Below are 19,512 nucleotides of genomic sequence, written 5' to 3'. Positions count from 1 at the left end.
CCCTACTATTATCTAGCTCTGGACAATTGAAAACAAAGAGGACTTCCAAATAACCTATGATGCAATTATATTTCTCACTCTTCAGGGCCTAATTTGATGCCTCCCTAATTATTTAGCAGAGACACAAAAATGCAGTTAATGTATTTGCATGAAATCATCACCTGCAAGCAGGAGAGCATCTAGATAATCTGCCTTCTCCAAAGGAGTCCTTTCTGGCTTTATATATTTTAACATTATCAGTTGATATTGTCTGTTCATGACCTGTTTTCTTATTAAAACATTAAAATGTTTACAATGGATTGCTATATTATATTTTGGGATATATGTTTCTGTTCTTGCTAGTTGGGCACATTTACATGGTAAAGTAATATACCCAAATTAAAATTAAAATGGTAATAATTTCATTTCAGATTGGGAAGGATCTAAAGCAGATCTCTTTAGTATTTAGTGATGTGATTTTTGAAGGCCCAGCCCAAATAACATTTTGAAATTATTGCTGGAAGTATAGTCACTGTATGTATTCTTCTATTTCTCCTGTGGTCATTACTGCTTAGAGCTAATCTGGTTCTCTGCATCAATCATGAGCAAAATGGGATTAAGATCAAAAGTGGATGCAGGAGTTCATCCATTTGCAGGAAAGACAATTATATTCATCTTCCTGAACACCAAGTGGATCTTACTGAATGCAACATCCTTGTATGCTTGATAGCAACCTTTCTTTATGGAATATCAAATAGAACGCATTGGCAAAATGAATAATTGCTTCATTGCAAGAATGGGTATTGTACAAATATATTGGTATGTACAAATATGGGCATGGTACAAAACATGGGTGTATAAAGAAACCACTCATATTTATTTTTCTTTCTGTCAAAAGGAATTGGTTGGGCAAAAACACAACCCCCTTGTCTGTTTCTCAATCCTTTTACAAATACGTTTGTTGTAGTTGGGCAGACAGACAGGAGAAAAATCTGTGGAGGAAGGGCAGAAAGTCCTTTTGATTGTTCAATTTCTGACCAACCAAGATCTAAACTTCACTGGAATGTCCTCTCTTGATGGGACAAAATATAATGAGATACAGCTCAGGATGCTAAGGATAATATAATTGTTGAGAACCCATTCCCAAAGCATTTTCATTTTGTTATCTACAGTGAGGGCTTGGTACTGATTGGAAAGGACCTGGAATGTGCATTTACTTAGGAGCTGTGAGCCCCACATCCTCCCTTGGTTTATCAGCATGTGCCCAATGGTAAAGAAGGGAGACTCTCAGCAGTTAATCTACACAGCTGGGTTACTGAGAGTCTTTCTTTCAAGAGGAAATACACTTTCTCCTGAATATATATTTCATTATTTTCCTTTGCGGCTTGAAATTAAGCAGAGGGTGGGATCTGTCAGAGCTCAGAACAGTCAGTTCAAAAACATACATCCACTGGTTGTCACTGGGCTTTTAAATATTAAGCATTAGCATTTTGTTAATTTCCTTTCTTTTTCTCTTACCTCAGTTGTTCTTGCCCCAATTGTCCCTTTTCCTGGTCTTGAATAACGCCATTACCCCCACCCCACCCTCAGAAAAACAGACTCTTGTTTTACACAAGTGTTTTGGCAGCAACAGTCCCAAACTGGATCCTTGACTCACAAACAAGCAATTACAAATTGCTCCATTACCCCTAGGACAGTGTTTCTCAACCTTGGCCACTTTAAGAAGTATGGATTTCAACTCCCAGAATTCCCCAGCCAGCATGGGGAATTCTGGGAGTTGAAGTCCATACTTCTTAAAGTAGCCAAGGTTGAGAAACACTGCCCTAGGATATGCCCAAATTACCCCTTGGGGTAATTATCTCCACTTTGAGAACCACTGTCTTTTTCTCATAACTTTCTTGCTCTTTTTTTGAGTTTTCTATAACATTGCCTGCCTCAAAATGAAGTAGTATGATGGGAATGATCTGAACATTAGCACTCAGTGCAAAGCTAAGTGGAGGGCAATGCATTAACCTTGGTTATTACAGGCAGGCCTATTTCATAAGTCTGACTCGGTTTTAGAGAGTTCAGTTTATTAAAAAAAATTACTGAAGGAAAAAGAAGATTTTGGATTGCCAGATATCTTCTGTTTAAAGGGCATCCCTTTTCCAGAATAGTCTTAAAGTTGGCTGCACTCCTAAATTTCTTTTGTGGTTCATAGTTGGTTGGCCCTGTACCCATTCTACACAAATGTTATATTGAATAAGGAATTGGTGTCTGTCTGTCTGTCTGTCTGTCTGTCTGTCTGTCTATCTATCTATCTAGTCTATATCTATCATATTTGTTTAGCATTCCTTTCTAATCCACTTTTTTATTCTAGCAAGTACTCAAGATAGCTATTCAAAAAAGGATATGATGAATTAACACCTCATTCAGAATGGGCATTTCTGCAGAATGTCTCCAATAGCTGTGCAGTCCCAGTTGTAAAATTATAAAATGAAAATGCTTGGGGAATTATACCATGGGTTCCATACTCTTCAGCTCATTGACTACCTCATGAAATTTCACATAGTTCATTGACCCCCCAAACATTTACTATATGAAAAGTAATAAATACTACTTTAAGAGTGCCATGAATAATAATAATAATAATAATAATAATAATAATAATAATTTTATTTATTTATTATTTTGCATTGACAAGATCACCATCAGTCAATTGCAAAAGGCAGCTTTACTTGGAACAGCTTACATCCTGCGACAGTGCCTTTAACAGCATCAAACAACAACATCTGCCTATCCCAGGTCCTTGGGAAGGACTCGATAGGTGGACAAAAATGCCAAATCCATTCTAAACATCTGGCTGACTATGCAACCAACCATAACAACAACAACAACAAACAACAACAACAATGAATAGTCCCATTGACCCTTGGGGGTCAATACTGACCACTTTGGGGAAATCTAATCTATACTATATCTGGGCAACTTTTACACTGAAACCTGATCATTTGGTCTTTACTAATCTTCCAGCCCAAAATATGGACCCAAAATATAACTTGTATTTTAAAAAGTGTATTTTAAAATTGCTCTTACTAGTCAATACTGCCCCCATCCCATTAGGAGACAGGGTTGCTCTTGGGAGAAATGCTTTAAAACTTGTATGGGACCATAGCATAACTATGAACAAGTATATTCATCATCAGCCTTAGACTGGAAGAGAGTTGCTACTCTCTTCCAATCGAAGTCCACCCTAATACACAAAATTAGGATGAGTTAGCATAAAGCCAAGGACTCTAGGCAAAATGGGGTAAAACCTGTTCAACCCTTCTTTTTTTTATCACATTGACATTGAAATTCTACTTTCAGAATCTTAAAAAAAATATTGGTAATACAGAACTAAACATAAAGCTTACATGGCTTTAGATTGGAACATTTTGATCACCCTGAGCCCAACCTATGAATAACCAAAACAAACCTTTTACAATATAAAGTTTGTTTTACATTGCCAGAGAGACAGATAATTTGGTGTCTATAGATTTTTTTTAATTGACTGACTGACTGACTGACTGGACTGCAGTTCCCACAATCACTTGCCCTCTTGCCTGGAGCAGATGGAAACTGATGTCTAAAGCAAGTGGAGGACACCAAGGTCTCTACACTTGCTCTAGATATTTCTGAGCTCAGTCCCAGTGCAGAAAGCAATGAACAAAAGGCCCTTTTTGTGAATGCATCAGAAAAAAAATAATTTTCCTACAGTTTAGGATGAAAGACATAGCAGGAAGCAACAGATGGGCCAGTGATCCTCATTTAATCCCAATGCTCTGCTCTGTGTTCAAGGGAAAAGTAGGCACATTAAGCTCCAAGGCATTGGGGAAGGCGCGGTAATTTGGCAGTGAGCCTGTGCAGCTTGATTCTCCACTACCTGTAATTGGATATTAAGCAATGGAGAGAGCACTGATGGCTGGTCAGTGAGCTGCATTTCAATGCTGTTGTTTTGTGATGCTTGGCATCCATTGTCCCTATTTCTCCTCAGATTAGCTGAAACTGTTTATCCTAAGAAGCATCTTAACTATGGGAAACATATTCATTTCCCTTAGAGGATGAAAATATGGAAAGAGCTTATGACGGTTAATGTAGTTCCCATGTCAGATCTTACAGTCTCTAAGTACTTAACAGTGTCATAGGTTCAGACTCTATTCATTCCTGGGTTTGAATGAATAGCCTCCAAGTAGTTCTGTTTTCTGGTCTCGATGGTGTGAGGCTGCTTGGTTCCAAGTTCTGTGTGATGGCAGAAGCCCCTCAATGAAGAGAGGCTTGGTTAAGGGGCACCCTGAGGGCATCTCCTCGGGAGGGCATGGCAGCCCTTTGCTGCTGGATGCTTACACAATGTCTTTGTGGCTGCCTTTGACAACCCAGCTGGTTTTTCCTGGATCAGCTGCAACTGAAACAAAGCTGTTTTTCTCTTTGTGCTGCTCCAGGTGATGGGCAGTCTGTTTTCCTCCAAGTGGGAATCCTTACCCAATACCACTTCCTGGCTCCTGGACTCCAATTCACTTCTTCCCACCAGGAGCTACAGCATTTTTTAAAAGAATATCTTTCCCCCTCTCTGGCTGCCACAGACATATGCAATTATGGTGACACTTATTTTAAAAAATGCGCAGTTGCAGAATTGTTACATGTTATGTTGGGCTGTTAAATGTAGTGAAGAAAAGATGGCATGGTGCCTCTGCGCCTCTCCTTTTTAGTGACCGCTCACTCTTCCTGTTAAATGGATAGGCCAATGCATGCAATACATACTGAAAATATGAACTGGGAGGCTAGCAATTTGCTTTTTTTTTCTTTTTGCAAGTAGAAGCAAATGGATATTTGTGGCAGCTTACAAGCATTGAGTGAATGCTGATTTTGTGGCTGTTTACATGCTTCCCTGATGGACAGCTAGACAAAGCACCAGTTGGCTCATAGTGGGCTCTTGTTTTCTCATAGTTTTGAGATAGGCAGAAGTAACAGTAAAGATGGGTCAAATTTGAACTGCTTTGGAGAAATTAGGCAGGGTTGGGTGGGAATGGTGGCAATGTCAAAGTGCCTTGAGATCATGAGAGTAGAATTTGGACCAATTCAAATACTCAACTTTTGAACATGTTTCCTCTTTACAGTAATAAAAATAGTGATATAAAAAAACAACGTAACAAATAGACAAAGAAAAAGTTCCTATAGAACACACATGATATATAAAATATTAAAGATTTTGATTTGTTTGTTCTTCATCTTAGGTATTTCAAATCCTATGATGGGTGTTTCCTTCTTCTTTTAACTCTCCCTTCTTTTATTGTATTCGCAAGAGGGCCTTACACTAAATTCACACCTTTACATTTTTTACTTGCTGGCAACAACCAGTACAACAAAACTGGATGCCACACAACAAATGCAAATATACAGTGTAACCATATGTGGGCTGCAAAAATTTGGATGACTATTACTGATTCAAAATATTAGAACTCTTTGGTGCCAACATTTTCTCCGCCTAGATATGGTTGCCCTACAAATAATAGATGAGAACTTCATTTAGGGCTGAAAGCCAACTCTTTTACCTCAGCCAAGGCTTTAAAATCTTTTTTCCAACTTGGGCATGAAGTCAGTTCCGGGAAAATGTCCAACCAACTGATCCAGGCAGGCTCTAGATATGAAAACAAAGAGAATGTCAGGAGAAGGCAAAGCTTGGCTTGATGGAAAGGTGATTTTAGGATTAATTTGAAGAAGGCAGCAGAAACACCATGTTTGGTCTTAGATTCACCTTCGCTTGTTGCTGGGAAAGAATTGAGATAGATTAGGTGCCACTGCTGCTCATCCCCCTTCCTGCTGAAGGCTGCTTGTCTTCTCAGTCAGGTGCAAGCAGAGAAACGCAGTAAACCCCCCAAAACTGAAGAAGGACATGGTCGGTTGTGTGCACAATGGGAATAGCTAGGTAACAACTAAACCATATTTCTCCCCAGTAACACCGAGAGGTACCCACCCAAGGATATGTGAATAATCACTGCTTGCCAATAATTATACACTTCTTTGTTCCAGAAGTGTGTAAAAGTTGTGTTGATTTGCAAGCCTGTGTGCTTGCTTTGAAAACCAATTCTCAAATGCCCTTTCTTCTGTACAGAATAAAGTTCTAAAAGAGACCTCCAAGTCATGTGTGCTCAGTTGGCACTGCATGCCAGGCGACAAGCCCAGGGTTTGGGACAACAGGCTGACAAGGCACATGCTCCTCCTGAATCCATTTTTGTGACCCAGAGTGCTCTGCATGTTGTCACCAAAATACAGAAGATCTCTTTCTGTTTTTTAGTGAGAAAATGCTCTGTGTAATTGGAAAAACTGAAGGCCCAAACATAACTATGCTTTATAAGCAAATTGTTAAGACAGTTGACAAAACAGTGCTAACAAGTGCAGCTCTCTGAAAATAGGTGGGCTTCAAAAAATATTACTAACCCACTGTACTCCTGATACAACCCTGCTGGAGGACAATGTCCTCAGATGAAGAAGATGGGGAAGAAATGGTGCCTGAGGCCTCCAGGAGCAGCAGTCCTGTTGCTGGCAATTCCAGTCGTACTGGAACCAGTAACCCCACTCTGGCTTTTAGAGAACCAGCAAGTTCCATAAACCCCTCACATGTATCCTCTGACACTGTCTCAGACTCAGATATTCAGTTCCTTAGTCCTAGTCAGAAGTGCCCAATGAAGATTGAAGCAGAGAAGTGAAGCTTGTCGATATGAGAGGCTAAGTACAAGGTACAGATAACAGGAGAACAGCTTTAGCTGCCAGGTGATGTGTCTCGGCTGTACACTGGGTGGAGTCTCAACTTGGCTAATTTACTGCATTCCCTCCCTGTGAAAAGGGTTGAGCCCAGCTCTTCAAAACTCAGCTCTGAGCTGCCTCTCAGCTGTGGTATGTTGCTTTGCCATGTCTTGGATCCCGGATTTTGCCTCATCTTGTCTCTTGCCTCTCCTCTGGGTTCATCACTTGATTGCTTACTAGTCTTGATCCACACCTGACTTGTCTGGCTAGAAGCAGAGTCCAACCTCAAAGTACCGCAGCAGCCCAGAGTCGCTTTGTGTGAGATGGACGGCTATATAAACGTGATGTATAAATAAATAAATAAACAAACAAACAAATAAATAAATAAATGTCTTTTTCAAAGGCTGCTTGTTTTCTATCAACCATGAAACAGCCCGAGGTCATTTATCTCTGGATGTGGCAGAGTAATAGCCTACTAATGGAAGTTCTAGCAGCTAGAAAAACTGGCACAGAAAAGGCCCCTAGCATACATTACTTCCCTTTTCCTTTAGTTGACATAGTTCTTCATCCAGCGAGGGACTCCATTTTCTCTGGCTTCAGCTGTGAAATTGGAAGATTCAGAGCCATTTTCTTCAGCACCTCTTTAAGGCAAAGAACAATGGTCATTGTCATCCTGAATGTGCCCTAGCGATTCTTGGGGAAGTATAGCAGACACATCAATTCCAGAGTACTTTGGAAATGTATGTTGGAAATATAACTTTATTTATAGTATTCTGGTGGTCTGTGTCAGTCCTTCGAGGTAATCCAGAGAAGAAGCACAGCCAGGAGTACTAGCTCTATCTTTATTGTAAGGTTACATTAACAGAATCTTGCAAGTACAGTGGTACCTCTACTTACGAACTTAATCCGTTCCGTGACTCTGATTGCAAGTCGAGTTGGTCGCAAGTCGAAGTAAATTTTCCCATAAGGTTCAATGTAATTACTGTTAATCCGTTCCGGCGTCTGCAGACCATGCGGCAGGGCGGAAAAACGGCCGCGGACCACGTGTCAGGGGCAGAAAAATGGCCGCGGACCATGTGGAACGGGCGGAAAATGGCCGCGGACCACGTGGAACGGGCGGAAAATGGCCGCGGATCCGGTTCGTAAGTCGAGGCGAGTTCGTAAGTAGAGGTAATTTTTTGGGGCCGGAGCTGGTCGTATCTCGAAAAATTCGTAAGTAGGGGTGTTCGTAAGTAGAGGTACCACTGTACCTCTCTCCCCGCCTCACTTTTACAGCCCAAGAAACTAGGGAGGGTCCCTTCTGAGCCACTCCCATATTCCTTCTGTGGGCTCAGCTGCCTCTTATCTGACTGTTGCCTAGTCTGTGGTTCTTCCTCCTGTCTCCCAAGGTCATTCCCACATACCATTACAGTCTGTAATCTTAAATTGTAACACCTTCCATTTCAAAAGAAAAAGTGGTCATTTGCACCAGACTAGCAGTATTTTGTGATCTGCAGGGAACACTGTAGTTTCTTTTGTGGTTTTCAGGAATTTTATATTTTTATTTTAAAAAGCTTGAAGTTGCTTATCTCTAGTAAGGATCGGTGTATTTTCCAAGGAGGGAAGGAAATGCTGAAACCTCTAGTCATACACCATTATGCTATGTGGTCAGGAGGTAGCATTATTGAAATCATCACTACTGTATTGTTATTTTTTTACTTTTAATTGCCATAAGGCAATACAAGGTTGGTAATACCCTGTATTTCTCTCATGCCACAGCTGATATCCCAAAGCAGGAATCATGGTGAGAAGAGTGGGAAGCCCCAGAGGACTTATGGAAGAGGAGATCTGAGTCCAGCCTTCCACCCAATGGGTTCAACCAATTTCTGCTATAGAAATCAATAACTTCTTAGTTTTCTAAAAAGCATCCTCATGCTGTTGAGTCTAAGATCATTGAATTTGCCCAGTAAGCAATAAAGTGATTCAGCCAAAGCCACTTTTGTGGAAGGAAGACATGGTAAAAGACATGGCCCAAATAATCCATGTCCTCTTCTACAGTACATACAGGGAGAAAAAAGATCAAGAAAAGATATCACATTTCAGTTATTACCAATTATTTTGTTTGTTTGTTTGTTTATAAGATTTATATGGCTGCCCATCTTACACAATATAACCCTGGGAAGCTACAACAATCAAACCCATATAATATATTATAAAATACAAACACATACAGTACATGCCCATTCAAAAAATGGCTTTGCTGGTTTTCAACAGTAACTTTAGGGCCTTCTGAAACTGCAAGACCCATCCAGTGAAAAGTATTAAGGTCGTCCTCACTTACCAACTGCAATAGGGACTGGCAACTCCATCACTAAGTGATGTGGTCCTAAAGTGAAATGTCACATGACCACACAAACTTATACCGTTAGTTCCAGCTGCAGTTGTTAAGCGAATCACTGTGGGTCATTAAGTGTGTCATCATGTGACAGTGACTTGCAACTTCCTGCCAGCTTCCCCATTGCCTTTACTTGTTGGAAGCCGGCAGTGAAGATCGCAAATGGCAATCACATGACAGTGAGATGCTATGACCATCATAAATGTGCGCTGGTTACCAAGCATTCGAATTGCAAGTACGTGACCGTGGGGATGCTGCAACAGCTGCAACTTTGAGGACTGGTTTGTAAATCTCCTTTTTCAGTGCCATCGTAAATTTGTACAGTCACTGAATGAGCGTTCTGTAAGTGAGGACTACCTGTATTTTATAGTTCTTTTGTTCTAAATTGCTCTATATCTCTCAGGTTTATGTTCTGCTCAAAAAATTGTCTTCAACCTCAGATGCTGATACATTCACTGAATGTCTTTTTTATGCTCACATGTTTGCTGACCACAGGTGCATCATAGGTGCACATTCGTATTCTGATATCACAAGAAACATGATACATTTATTGAAATTTCAAGATGCTTACCTGCAACTTCAATAATTGATCTTTATCCCGTATTTGTTACTGAGGCGTATTTCAGTCTTCTTTCAGACTTTTTGTTCCTTAGAAAAAGTACTTTCTCCTCTACCCTTACCTATTTATGGGCTTACTTGCATGACCAACATGACAAGAAGCAGACAGGGCAGAACTTCTTCTGTCCTCTTCATCACCAAAGGTGACTTTTGACTTTAGCAAAATCAAGCCTCTTTCAAACCAAGCACAACTCCTCACTTCATGGAGATGTCCATGTTGTTTTCCTTCAACAATATGGAAATGAGTTGCCATCGTCTTCTTCTATTATTGTTTTTTTAAAATTCTCAGCATGGCTTACAACCCAGCATTTCCTGGTAGTCTCCTGTTCTCGTATGAGGCACATGCATCTTTGTTCAGCTTTTCAACATCAGCTAAGGTGGGAGGTAGTTAATGGATGCCAAGAAGACTTAGGGGTCATTTCAGATTGTGAAATTCCAAAGTGTTAAAAAAAAAAAAGTTGATTTTTCACAATGAAATGCATTTTCTGCTTTTAAGGATCAGGGCCTAGATAATTTGATCAGTCTTTTCAACAGTGTATGTCAACTATGTGCAACTTCCACAATAAGTACAAACATAAACTCAGTGCATGTATTTCCACCTAATGGAATTCCCATTGTGTATGTTAATCTTGCTGTGTAATTAGCACATTAATGCCATTGCAGCAGACAACCAAGATAATGTACAATTTGCCTATTATTGAAATAATCAGATTAACAAAGCTACATTTGTTGATGAAAGCATCTCGGAGATTTGGAGGACCTTTCAGGAGTGAGGAGCTGATTCCCTCCTCCCTGCTTCTAATAAATGAGTTTTTCGGCTTTTTAGCATTGCCAGAGAAGAGAGCTTCTCAAAATGTTTGAGAGTTGTTATTCATGTATTCCTAATAGTGGCTCATCTTGAGCTATTTCCATCAGGTGATATCAGTAAAAGGGTTATCATTCCTGCTGAAAGCACTGAAAATAATTTTATGTGTGTGGGTGTCTGTGTTTATGTGTGTGAATAATCTCCAGAGTTGTATCTATGGATAGATGGAAACACCCATACCCACGCACATTTCCTTGCTTGCCAAAGTAGAATACATACAGAAATCTAGGCAGCGGAATATGAAAATACAGCTTTAGAATGGTTATTATAGAGAAATACAGCCAATTATCTGCTTTGTTCTTTGTTTTATTTAAAATAATTGCATAGTGGCTTTTATCTGCTCTTGGGATAGCCTTCTAGGGATCACAGGACTGTTTGGTTCTCTCATCTGATCTTAGATAGGACAGGAACAGAGACGTGTAAAATGGAAAAATTGAGAGAGGATGGGCAAAGGGCCAGGATGGGGAGGACTCTGAATGACATGCTTCCTAAATTTCCTGGCCTTCTGCTACTTCCCGAACAGAAAAGGCAATTTGTAAGAGCTGTTTGTTGCAATGAGAGGAAGGTGAAGGCTAGGAGGGAAATGTAGATCTTTCTTAGTTCTCATTTATGCCCTGACAGATGGCGGGCAACAGGGCTTTTAACAAGTTGGAGGGCTCCAGTGTTGGATTGATGATATTCAACATCAATATTGTTGAAGCAATCCAAGATTGTTCTGTTAAGGAATAAAGACCTTTGAAGATAACTCAGAGGCTAAAAATAGAATCAGAATGAAAGCCAGCACTAATAATAAAACAGGCAGTCAATAGTAAAGGCTTCCTCAAGTTGTGTTCAACTCCTGGTGATTATGTGGACATGTCCATGTAGTTTGCTTGGCATTGCCATTGCCTTTCAACTTCCCAGTCCAGCCAAGGGCCCTGGGATTTGCCAGTGCCCTCCATTTAAGTACTAACAAGGTACAGTACTTCTTTGATCAGAGGAGTCTGCTCTGTGGCTCCAAACCTCCTCATCAAAGAGAACACCATTGGCCTTCAGCTGTCCACGGCCTTGAAACTGCAAGGTTAAAGTTGATGCTACTCTAGCCCTTGTTGGTCATCAGCCATACGATTGAAAGTCACTTGAAGACTGCACCCTCTGCCTCTCTTCATAATGATACCAGCTTCCCTTTCATTAATATTTAGTTAATATTAGCAGGAATATACGGATTCCTGAGGATTAACCTGTCAGGATCTCTGCAATGAACTGAATAATTTATTGGCAAAGGAAAGAGATACAACACAGAATCAAGTTGGGTATAAATCATCCTTGGAAAAGATCTATATGGTTACTAAGGATCAACATCATCTTGATGGCCCTTAATCAATCAATCAGTTCTTTGGATAACAACAAGTACATAGGATACTGACCAAAAAAGTAAACACTGACTTTGAGTTACACCCTTCATCTGGAAGAGAGAAAGAGAGTGAGACTGAGGAATTGTTATATCATTAGAAAATTCAGTTAGAGAATAGAATGAATTCCAGATAACATTTCTGACTGGCTGCAGAATCTACTCGTTTTCTATTATTGTGTCCATCTTCCCTCTCATTGGAGATTGGATCAAAGATTAATGTTCTGCATAGACAGCAACATTTTCTCCAACACAATCTACAAGGAATCAGAAACTTTAGGGAATCTGTTTTCTCTCTTGCTGCCAGGAAAATAAACTATTGTAGATGAAAAGTCCCAGGCCTGGGATGAATCTGTAGTCTCTACAGCAGGAAAACATGAGTAAACATCTAAGAAAAAAATAATGATACAGAGAGAAAGGGAGATGGACAATTTTTAGTAAGAATGAGCTTTGTGCTGGGCTGTTCTGTAGTCTAAACTGAAAAGCATCATATCCTTCTCATGGGGCCCCTCTGCATGGAATATCGTACCACCAGGAAACTAAATATAATGTGGGTGATTTGGCTAATACATAACATGCCAGTTATACTTGGCACAAGAAACAGAGTCATTGGAACATGGATGATCACCTGCACAAAGTCCTTGCTCAGGTTGATTCTGGAAGCTGCTAGGAGAGAAGGCTGCTACTAAGATCTGCATGTGCTTATATTAAACTGCTTGTCAAAAACATCTTGAGTTAAGGCTCTGTCAGAAAGAAAGGGAAATAAACAAGTTCAGAAAGAAATTCTCCTTGAAATAGCCGAGGGCAGGGTTCCTCAACCTTGGCAACTTGAAGATGTGTGGACTAAATTCCCAGAATTCCCCAGCCAGCATGTATCTTTGCTTTTCATTACTGAGAGAAGAATGACTAGTCAAGGGTAATACATGAGCTATGTGATAGAAAATATCATATTTCTTTTGTCTTGTTAAATACTGCTAGGTTAATAAGTTTCCATAAACACAGTTGCTGGTGAAGACTTCTCCTGATAGTGTAGGACATTGTCTCTGTATCACTGGAATTGAAATAAATGTGTGGCCATTGTACCTGACCTAAGGGAAGCAGGCTAGGACTGAAGATGCACACTCTACCTCCCCCAGTCAGAAGAGTGCTAGTTGAGTTCAGAGGAGCTCAATTGACTAGTTCCTCTACTAGTTCAATCAGAGGAACTGCTAGTTGAGTTCCAGCACCTGTACCCAAGCAGGACCACTCAGAGGAAGACTCTGGCTCAGCTACTGTAGATGCAAAAAATTTGTTACAATTTTGGTCTGACATTGTCAAGCTGATTGTTCAGCTTTCTTTCCCTTCAATTCCATCTCCCTTGCACTTCTACTCTTTTTGCCAGACTGAAAACAGAGTCCCCACCTACCCACCCTTATTGATGGGAGCCAGTTCTGTGAAAAATGGTTGAATGAAGGTATAATAAAATAATAAAGTTGGCAGTGAAATTATGGTAAGGCTGTTACAGCTCTGAGCCATGCTTGACAATCTTCTCTTTCAAGCCTTTTGCCATCAAAATCAATGTGAAAGGCCTTCTCTCAGTGCTATTGGGGGTGTTCTGGGTGGGGGCTGCTGCCATTTTAAAATGCTGTCCTGCTGATATTTGACAGGCTTTTTCTTTGGTGTTTTTTTTTATTTTTTGGCCAGAAAAATGAAAGCTTTTGTATTACGGCAGGCTTTTCAGATGCAACCCTGGTCTTCTTTCTGCCATGCCTAATAGGAAAGAAACTTGCTTTTGATTACTTTAACTGGGTTCGCTAGGTTTTCTTTTTTTCCTAGCGAACTAATTATTTTAATTGTATGTTGCTTTGATTATGCTGTAGGCCTCTCTGTGTGTTTCACTGGAAGAGCAGGATGTAAAAAAAAGTTGTAATTGGAATATTCAAGCAAATGCAATGACAGGCACAGAGCTGGCAGAGATTTCAGCTGTCCGGCAATTACACAGGAGAGCAATTGCCTTTGAGAAACAGCACTCAGTGCTACTCAGCCATTGGAAACGCTCTCCCCGCTCCTGTTTAACATCTACATCAGTGTTGTCCAAACCTGGCCACTTTAAGATGAGTGGACTTCAACTCCCAGAATTCCCCAGCCAGCATGGGGAACACTGATCTACATGAAACCAACGGGTGATGTCATCTGTCAGTTTGGGGTTCGGTAACATCCGCATGGGGACTGCACAGGTGAAGCTGTCAATGTACAAGCCCATTGTAGGGAGGCTGTTTGGATCTGAATAGGGAGGAACAGACCTCAGCTGAGTCCTAACAAGAGTGAGTGGCTGTGGCTGTTTGGGCTGCCAGGTTGGGGACGTTTTCACTGTTGGACTTGGATGGGTTTGCACTTCCCCATTCAAGACTAGTGCACAACTTGGGGGTCCTCTTGGACTCACAGCTACTGCTCAATGAACAGTTGGCCGCTGTAGCCAGGAGGGCCTTTGCACAGGTTCATCTTACACATCAGTTGTGGCCATTCCCTGCTCTTCAGGAAGTAACACCCTAGTCACCTCATGACTGGACTACTGCAATAAGCTCTACAGGGGGCTGCCCTTGAAGACCATCTGGAAACTATAGCTGGACCAAACTGCAGCAGCATAAGCAGTAACAGGCCCTTCTCTCTATGCCCATGTGTCACTGCTGCTATGTGAGCTACGTTGGTTGCCAGTCAGCTTCTGGGTGCAATTCAAGGTGCTAGTCATCACCTATAAAACGCTTCACAGCGTAGGGCCTGTTTATCTATGGGCCACCCATTTCCCATTGTTTCTGCCCACCTGGCATGTTCAGACAGAGTGGGCACACTCCAGGTCCCCTCAATTAAATGTTACCAACTTGTGGAACTGAGGAAGCTGGGCTTCTCTGCCGCAGCCCCTGCCCTCTGGGGCAGCATCCCCCAGAGATATGGATGGCACCCAGATTCCTGGAGTTCCAGAAGACGATCATTAAGAGCTGGCTCCACTCCCAGGCCTGGGTTCAGTGTGCTAGTGGAGCCCCTGTCATGGTGTGATTGCTGTGATTGTTCCTCTTCTGGCTTCTATCCTTTGTTATGCTCTGTTGTTATGTTTTTAATTGTTTTTAATTGTATGTTGGATGTTGTAAGCCACCCAGTCTTATGGAGTAGGGTAGCTACAATAAACAAACAAATAAAAATAATAATACCACCACCAACAACAACAACAGTTATAGGTGCCTTAGGTGCAATCCCATAACATCTGGAGCACCACTGGAAGACCATCGGCATTGACAAAATCACCATCAGTCAATTGCAAAAGGCAGCTTTACTTGGAACAGCTCATATCCTGTGACGATACCTTTAACACCATCAAACAACATCTGCCTATCCTAGGTCCTTGGGAAGGACTCGATAGGTGGATAAAAATGCCAATTCCAGTCTAAACATCTGGCTGACTGTATGACCAACCATAACAACAACAACACAAGGTACCATTGATTCCACAGAAATATGGACATAACATGTGGCACTTCTGTCTATACCCTAGGGAGGAAAACTGTTCCAACCATTACAAATGATCACTGGAAATCATCTCGTGCAGCACTAACGTTTCTTACATGAAAAATTGACTACATGGTTCAACAGCAAATGTCTATGAATGCATGTTGTGTCGCTAACATATGCATATCTGCAGGTGAAGAGGATGTGTTTATGAAGTGCAGTTGTATTACCTTGTTTTGAATAATAATCATGATGTTCAGGTAGAAAGGTTAGTACAACTGCACGTGTGCTCAGTATGTAGGAAATGCGCCGTTCTATCCTAGTTCTGTTACATGAACGTGCAGCTTTTACGCAAAGGTGAGCAGTTCTTGCAAAGAGTTGGTTTGTGCCCCTTTGCTAGGCAGACTGGGAAGTGCCACTTCTGAGGGAGAAATGAGAGAAAAAAATGAGGGTAACAGCAAGAGAGGGCTGTGCACAGTTCAAGGGTGAGGATGGCAAGAAAGAGACAGGAAGAAAGCGGGTGGTAATAGCAAAAGGAGAAGAGAAATCTATTTTAAAATACCTTTATAGACGCTGCTCTGAAACTAGCACTCTCTTTAAGGCAGTTGTTTCCTTGGATACTAAGAATCAGCAGAGGGCCCACTCGTCACCAATTTACCTCGGTCTTTCTATTGGCTGGTTTGATTCCTTTTTATTTAGACCTTAAGGGACATTAATCAACAGTCTTGGCTTCTACGATGCAGCCACTTAATACAACTTGGGATTTGGGTCCTGTTGAGCATGCTTTCTTGACATCAGGACCTTGACTCTAAATTGGTGTACTTTCTATGAAGTCACAACTAGCCCCCAATTTCCTTCTTTCGGCCATGCTCTAAGAGTCAGTCTATTCTCTATCTCTGATTCGCTTGGGGGAGGGGGGCAGGCTAGAGGAACCCACTTCCAAGTTGACACTTAGGGCAGATCTGCCTTTTCGGTTGGGCCCATCACCAGTACGAGCCATCCGATGCTTCCCATGTGCAGGAATGGATGACATCATCTTCCTCCCCCTCCCAGCCCATTGCAAATGCATCCTGCACCCGTGTTTTCCAATTTCAAGTCAAAAGTGTTGTTTTTTGTTTTACCTGAGACATCTTATGCCCTTCAGAGCAGATGGTCTCCAGCACTTCATTCCATTCTAGGAGCAGCCGCAGCTCTGATTGGCTGAAGTGACTGGCCCACTCCCTCCCCTATAACAGCTGGTCACTGCCCTGGGCAGCCACTGAATCCTGGGCTGCCAGAGTGCTGTATTCTCTGCTGGCCAGCAAATACAAGGGAAAAAAGGAAAATAAAAGGGTCTGTGTTAGTGTCAAAGGAAAATGGCATGTGAAGGCATCCATGTGTGCAAACATCTGGGAAAACAAAGGAAACACAGAGGGACTAGGGAGGAAGGAACAGCCCCTAAAAGGCAAAGACAGGTACTGGGAGACTCCTCCAAACTGGTCCTCCCTTCTTGTATGGGAAGGGCAGAAAGAGGGAAAACCCAGTCTGATCTTATGGGGGCCATAGTCCAGAGTGAGCACCAGTCCAGTCCTGTTGCCAACCCGCTGCAGTCTGAACTGGTATTTTTGAGGTTGGCTTAAGACACAGCCAGGAACAGCCTGGGAGACAAGCTGCTGAGGCGGCTTGGTGGAATGGCCTCTGTCTCTGATCTCTTCAAGGAGTGCTACTGAGAACAAGTTGCATTGCCTTCCCTAACTTTCAGTTAGATCCAGCTCAAGGTGCTGGCTATGATTGTTAAAGTCTTGTTGAGTTTAGGATACCTAAAGCCCCCTATTGTAAACAAACATTTGCCTATAATTCCTAGCAAAATTGTAGGAAAAATTGGGGGAATTCTTTATAGCTACGTCTAAGTTCTGGGAATCCACATTAAGGGAACCCACTGTGTTCCAGGAGTGATGGCCTTCTGCTACATTATAAAAAACATTTTAGTTCTATAGCTATACCGTTGCAGGAAAGAATCTTAAAACATCTTTGTGTTGGCTTTGTGTTAACCAGCTGTCTGCTATTTTTGTTTTTTGGCTGCTTGGATTGTTGGTGCTAAGTTTGCCCTTTTAATAATTGTGTTGATATTATTGTTACATCCCTCCTTCCCGACTAATAATGTCTAATAGAGAAAACAAGCAGTGCGATGCATATGCTATGTTCTTAAGCCAAAGCTTCTATATTTCCAAAGTTTAATTCCAGAGCACTCTTAAATAACAGAAGTTCTATTTAGGGAAAGCAGATTTGTTTGGAGAACTCCAAGGTTAGAAGCTTCTGACAGACTAAAGTACATAGCCCTGAAAAGTAGAAAAGTTATCAGAAACACATTTGCATCTGTATTGTCGAAGACTTTCACGGCCTGCATACCATGGCTGGTGTGAGTCTTCCGGGCTATGTGGCCCTGTTCTGGAAGTTTTGTTTCCTAACATTTCGCCAGCACCTGTGACCCTTTTGTGAGTATTTATAGAGATCTGGGGGGGGGGGAAGGGGGGATTGGGGGGGTTACTTAGTGGCTGCTTGTTTTGGTGTCAGAATCTGTGTGTATCTTCCTGGGGATTAGGCAGGGTTTTTTCTTCTATTGAATTGTTAATGAGGGGCTGCTGGGGGTGATTAGCAAGTTCATTGTGTGAACTGTTCACACGTCCCGGTGGTTGAGCTGAGTTCGGTGGTTGAGCTGAGTTCGTTGACCTTTTGCAGGCTGTAACTTGCTAATCACCCCCAGCAGCCCCTCTTTAACAATTCAATATAATAAAAAACCCTTCCTAATCCTCAGAAAGATACACACAGATTCTGACACCAAAACAAGCAGCCACTAAGTAACCCCCCAATCCCCCTTCCCCCAATCCCCCTTCCCCCCAGATCTCTATAAATACCCACAAAAGGGTCAGATCACCCTGGGCACAGAGAGAACTGCTCCTGTCTGTGCTCCTGCACTCTGAAGATGCCGGTCACAGATGCTGGCGAAACGTTAGGAAACAAAACTTCCAGAACATGGCCACACAGCCCAGAAGACCCACACCAGCCAACATTTGCATCTCTTTGCCGTTTTACTTTTTAAAAAAATCCTTATAGCAGCAGGGGTGAACCCAAGAGTGAGACGGGGGGGGGGGGTCTAGATCCTCCTACTCTGTTTTCTCTGGGATTTACACACCTTGCCCCTGCCTTCCCACTTTGCAATGGCTATTTGGTAGTTAATCCTGCCACCACTTAGATTCCAGAGAGATGGCAGCCTCCCCTTTAACCCCAGTACTGTATGTGGGACAGAGATGACACCTATGAGTCATGCCCTTATTGGCAAGGACGAAGAAAGAAATGTGAGAAAAATGAAACTCTGTAGTACCATCTTCTAGGCCTGTAGTGTCAGGCATGGAACTAGGAAAATCAGACACCACCCCACTCCCACCCCCAGGAAATAGATCAATTTCACAGGCAATAAATAAAATTGATTTATTTATGTAAAATAAGAGTGGCAAAGGAATAAAAAATAAAGTGTTGAAGGAGAAGGAGAAGGAGAAGGAGAAGGAGAAGGAGGAGGAGACAATTTCCTTCTACAGAAGACAGAGTGGGTAAGCAAAGGTAAGCATCCTTCCTCTGGAGGATGTGGTTTGTGATAGATGGGGGTATACTTCCTGTCTGACAGAATATTTACTTATGAAACTATCCATTACCAGCATTGGTGCGCTGCCAACTCAAGAGACTCTAGGCAGTTTACAATGTCAGGAATTATCCTGAGGGTGGTACCCAAGGCTTGTGGAGCCACATGTGGGGCCTTTGCTGTGCTTCTCTGTCATCAACAAAATCCCATGAGATAGTCCACCTTCAACACCACCAACTGAACATAGCCAGGAAGTACCAAAACCAGCACCAAACTGCCAATCCCACTTTGGCAAAATGATATGGAAGGATGCCTTGATTAATGGTATCAAAAGCCCCTGAGACCATCAGGGAAACCAAAACAGTCAAACTTCCTTTGCCTATTTTCCAAGGTCAGTCATCTACTAGGGTGACCACAGCTTTTTCAAC

Source organism: Python bivittatus, unplaced genomic scaffold, assembly GCF_059951505.1.
Source record: "Python bivittatus isolate LINGU-HERP-01145 unplaced genomic scaffold, Pbiv_v1 ctg000080_np1212, whole genome shotgun sequence".
Lineage (NCBI taxonomy): Eukaryota > Metazoa > Chordata > Lepidosauria > Squamata > Pythonidae > Python > Python bivittatus.
Note: the sequence above shows the minus strand (reverse complement) of the source record.